Source organism: Lepisosteus oculatus, chromosome 4, assembly GCF_040954835.1.
Source record: "Lepisosteus oculatus isolate fLepOcu1 chromosome 4, fLepOcu1.hap2, whole genome shotgun sequence".
NCBI classification, from domain to species: Eukaryota; Metazoa; Chordata; class Actinopteri; order Semionotiformes; family Lepisosteidae; genus Lepisosteus; species Lepisosteus oculatus.
The window spans coordinates 2,030,705-2,036,454 of NC_090699.1; the positions used below are offsets into that span (position 1 = coordinate 2,030,705).

Consider the following 5,750-nt stretch of genomic DNA (forward strand, 5'->3'; position numbering starts at 1 on the left):
ACACTCCAGTACATTAACACTGCACTGAGAGAGAGAGAGGGGTTAATACACACACACTGACTGGACACTCCAGTACATTAACACTGCACTGAGAGAGAGAGGGGTTCATACACACACACTGACTGGACACTCCAGTACATTAACACTGCACTGAGAGAGAGAGGGGTTCATACAGACACACTGACTGGACACTCCAGTACATTAACAGTGCACTGAGAGAGAGAGGGGTTAATACACACACACTGACTGGACACTCCAGTACATTAACACTGCACTGAGAGAGAGAGGGGTTAATACACACACTGACTGGACACTCCAGTACATTAACACTGCACTGAGAGAGAGAGGGGTTAATACACACACACTGACTGGACACTCCAGGACATTAACACTGCACTGAGAGAGAGAGGGGTTAATACAGACACACTGACTGGACACTCCAGTACATTAACACTGCACTGAGAGAGAGAGGGGTTAATACACACACACTGACTGGACACTCCAGTACATTAACACTGCACTGAGAGAGAGAGAGAGGGGTTAATACACACACACTGACTGGACACTCCAGTACATTAACACTGCACTGAGAGAGAGAGGGGTTAATACAGACACACTGACTGGACACTCCAGTACATTAACACTGCACTGAGAGAGAGAGGGGTTAATACACACACACTGACTGGACACTCCAGTACATTAACACTGCACTGAGAGAGAGAGGGGTTAATACACACACACTGACTGGACACTCCAGTACATTAACACTGCACTGAGAGAGAGAGGGGTTAATACACACACACTGACTGGACACTCCAGTACATTAACACTGCACTGAGAGAGAGAGAGGGGTTAATACAGACACACTGACTGGACACTCCAGTACATTAACACTGCACTGAGAGAGAGAGCGGTTAATACAGACACTGACTGGACACTCCAGTACATTAACACTGCACTGAGAGAGAGAGGGGTTAATACACACACACTGACTGGACACTCCAGTACATTAACACTGCACTGAGAGAGAGGGGTTAATACACACACATTGACTGGACACTCCAGTACATTAACACTGCACTGAGAGAGAGAGGGGTTAATACACACACACTGACTGGACACTCCAGTACATTAACACTGCACTGAGAGAGAGAGGGGTTAATACAGACACACTGACTGGACACTCCAGTACATTAACACTGCACTGAGAGAGAGAGGGGTTAATACAGACACACTGACTGGACACTCCAGTACAGTAACACTGCACTGAGAGAGAGAGGGGTTAATACACACACACTGACTGGACACTCCAGTACATTAACACTGCACTGAGAGAGAGAGGGGTTAATACAGACACACTGACTGGACACTCCAGTACATTAACACTGCACTGAGAGAGAGAGGGGTTAATACACACACACTGACTGGACACTCCAGTACATTAACACTGCACTGAGAGAGAGAGAGGGGTTAATACAGACACACTGACTGGACACTCCAGTACATTAACACTGCACTGAGAGAGAGAGGGGTTAATACACACACACTGACTGGACACTCCAGTACATTAACACTGCACTGAGAGAGAGAGGGGTTAATACACACACATTGACTGGACACTCCAGTACATTAACACTGCACTGAGAGAGAGAGGGGTTAATACACACACACTGACTGGACACTCCAATACATTAACACTGCACTGAGAGAGAGAGGGGTTAATACACACACACTGACTGGACACTCCAGTACATTAACACTGCACTGAGAGAGAGAGGGGTTCATACAGACACACTGACTGGACACTCCAGTACATTAACACTGCACTGAGAGAGAGAGAGGGGTTAATACAGACACACTGACTGGACACTCCAGTACATTAACACTGCACTGAGAGAGAGAGGGGTTAATACAGACACACTGACTGGACACTCCAGTACAGTAACACTGCACTGAGAGAGAGAGGGGTTAATACAGACACACTGACTGGACACTCCAGTACAGTAACACTGCACTGAGAGAGAGAGGGGTTAATACACACACACTGACTGGACACTCCAGTACATTAACACTGCACTGAGAGAGAGGGGGGTTAATACAGACAGCCTGAGAGACACAGACAGGTGGTTTCAGTATGTTTACACTGTTTGTGTTTTCTACCTCAGTGAGTTAACCAGTGCTGACAGCTGCAGCTGGTCTCTCCTGTCTCTCTGTCTCTCTGTCTCGCCCCTCTCTCCTCTCTCTCTCCCCTCTCTCTCTCTTTGTCACTCCTATTCAGATTCATAGAGCTTCATTGGTAGAGTGAATTACTGTTCCTGTGCATCTCTCTCTCCTCCTCTTCACATTCACATTCATGTTCGAAGAGCTTCAACTGTACAACCCTCTCCTCTCTCCTCTCTCCCCCCTCCTCTCTCCTCTCTCCCCCTCCTCTCTCCTCTCTCCCCCCTCCTCTCTCCCCCTCCTCTCTCCTCTCACTTCTCCCACCTCCTCTCTCCTCTCTTTCCTTTCTCTCTCTCTCTCCTCTTTCTCCTCTCTCCTGTCTCCCCCCTCTCTATCCCCTCTCTCCCTTCTCTCCTGTCTCCCCCCTCTCTCTCCCCTCTCTCCCCTCTCTCCTGTCTCCTCTCTCTCCTGTCTCTCCTCTCTCTCCTCTCTCTCATCTCTCCTGTCTCCCCCCTCTCTCTCCCCTCTCTCTCCTGTCTCCCCTCCTCTCTCTCATCTTCCCCCTCTCTCTCCTCTATCTCTCCTGTCTCCTGTCTCTCCTCTCTCTCTCCTCAGTCTTTCTCTGTGAAACCCAGGCAGGAGTTCATTCATAATTGATGAGCTCCTGGTCAGGCAGGTACAGACAGATGGTCACATCGACGCAGAGCAGAAACTCAGAGCGCAGCCTGCCAGTGAGGAAACACTCTGACAGACAGGCAGACAGGAGGTCGGGTATCAGACAGACACACAGACAGACAGGCAGGAGGTCGGGTATCAGACAGACACACAGACGGACAGGCAGGAGGTCGGGTATCAGACAGACACACAGACAGGAGGTCGGGTATCAGACAGACACACAGACAGGCAGACAGGAGGTCGGGTATCAGACAGACACACAGACAGACAGGCAGGAGGTCGGGTATCAGACAGACACACAGGAAAGTAGACAGACAGACAGACAGACAGGAGGTCAGGTATCAGACAGACACACAGGAAAGTAGACAGACAGACAGACAGAAGGTCGGGTATCAGACAGACACACAGGAAAGTAGACAGACAGACAGACAGACAGACACACAGGAAAGTAGATAGACAGACAGACAGACAGACAGGCAGGAGGTCGGGTATCAGACAGACACACAGGAAAGTAGACAGACAGACAGGTGGTCGGGTATCAGACAGACAGACAGACAGACAGGAGGTCGGGTATCAGACTGACACACAGGAAAGTAGACAGACAGACAGGTGGTCGGGTATCAGACAGACAGACAGACAGGAGGTCGGGTATCGGACAGACACACAGGAAAGTAGACAGACAGACAGACAGGAGGTCGGGTATCAGACAGACACACAGGAAAGTAGATAGATAGAAAAGCAGACAAATCGACAGAGAGGCAGGCAGACAGTAAATCAGACTGTAAGTTAGGTACCAGACAGACAGACAGGCAGAGAGACAGTGTCAGGACGCAGATAGACAGCCAGAGAGACAGTAAGTCAGTCCCGTGCAGACAGACAGCCAGAGAGACAGGATGCAGAAAGACAGGCAGAGAGACAGACAGTAAGTCAGGTACCAGACAGACAGACAGGCAGGCAGGCAGAGAGACAGACTGGATGCAGACAGACAGACAGTAAGTCAGTCCCATGCAGACAGACAGGCAGAGAGAGAGTAAGTCAGTTCCCTGCAGACAGACAAGCAGAGAGACAGGATGCAGACAGACAGACAGGCAGAGAGACAGACAGCCAGAGAGACAGGACGCAGACAGACAGGCAGAGAGTAAGTCAGTGCCCTGCAGACAGACAGGCAGAGAGACAGTGTCAGGATGCAGACAGACAGACAGACAGACAGACAGACAGTCCCGTGCAGACAGAGAGAGAGACAGTGTCAGGACGCAGACAGACAGACAGACAGACAGACAGACAGACAGTGTCAGGACGCAGACAGACAGGCAGCCAGTCCCGGAGAGACAGACAGATCTCTAGCGGGCGGGTGTAATACACTCGCTGTGACTCCAGAGCCCGTCACGACAGCGCAAGGCTCGGCAGCAGCAGCGACCGGGACCTGCAGCCGAGCCGAGCCGAGCCGAGCCGAGCCGCTCGGAACCAGCCGACTGCCCGGGGGCGCTCACTGCAGTGCAGCACAGCGCGGCGCGGTCCGCCCGTCCGCCAGCCCGGTCCAGTCCGGCCCGAACCCGAACCGGCCCGCCTGACATGGCGACGAGCTCGGCGTCAGTGCGCTGTCGCTGGCCGGAGTTATTCGCCCGGTCCTGCGGGTCAGACTCAAATACCTTCCTATGCGCCTCCGCCGCCGGTCCGCGACATCCGCATCTGCTCCGCAGCCCAGCGCCCGAGTGCAGCCGAGTCTCGCTCACGGAAAAACCCGAGGCTCTCTGTCCCCTCCCCCCTCTCCCCGTCAGAGTCTCTGTGTCTCTGCGACTCACAGACAGGCAGCCCAGCGAACAGACTCACAGACTCACAGACACACAGACACACAGACACACAGACAGCACAGCGAACAGACTCACAGACACACAGACACACAGACACACAGACACACAGACACACAGACAGCACAGCGAACAGACTCACAGACACACAGACACACAGACACACAGACAGCACAGCGAACAGACTCACAGACACACAGACACACAGACAGCACAGCGAACAGACTCACAGACACACAGACACACAGACACACAGACAGCCCAGCGAACAGACTCACAGACTCACAGACTCACAGACTCACAGACTCACAGACTCACAGACTCACAGACTCACAGACTCACAGACACACAGACACACATACAGCACAGCGAACAGACTCACAGACACACAGACACACAGACACACAGACACACAGACACACAGACACACATACAGCCCAGCGAACAGACTCACAGACACACAGCCCAGCGAACAGACAGCACAGCGAACAGACTCACAGACACACAGACAGCCCAGCGAACAGACTCACAGACACACAGCCCAGCGAACAGACAGCACAGCGAACAGACTCACAGACACACAGACACACAGACACACAGACACACAGACACACAGACACACAGACACACAGACAGGCAGCCTAGCGAACAGACTCACAGACTCACAGACAGACAGCCCATCGAACAGACACACAGACAGACAGCCCAGCGAACAGACAGCACAGCGAACAGACTCACAGACACACAGACAGCCCAGCGAACAGACTCACAGACACACAGACACACAGACAGACAGCCCAGCGAACAGACTCACAGACACACAGACAGCACAGCGAACAGACTCACAGACACACAGACACACAGACAGCCCAGCGATCAGACTCACAGACACACAGACAGCACAGCGAACAGACTCACAGACACACAGACACACAGACAGACAGCCCAGCGAACAGACTCACAGACACACAGACAGAAAGCCCAGCGAACAGACTCACAGACACACAGACACACAGACAGCACAGCGAACAGACACACAGGCACACAGACACACAGACAGCCCAGCGAACAGACTCACAGACACACAGACAGCCCAGCGAACAGACT

At 52.4% G+C, this 5,750-nt stretch overlaps 1 protein-coding gene across 1 annotated transcript in view; it reads right to left on the bottom strand.

Moving 5' to 3' along the window:
* The window catches only part of asphd1 (aspartate beta-hydroxylase domain containing 1), a 12,289-nt gene extending 7,696 nt beyond the window's left edge, over positions 1-4,593 (bottom strand). The window contains exon 1 of the mRNA XM_069188372.1: positions 4,485-4,593. The gene's annotated coding sequence lies outside the window, so the exon portion shown is untranslated. The remainder of the gene's footprint in view (positions 1-4,484) is intronic.
* Between the last annotated feature and the right edge of the window lie 1,157 nt (positions 4,594-5,750).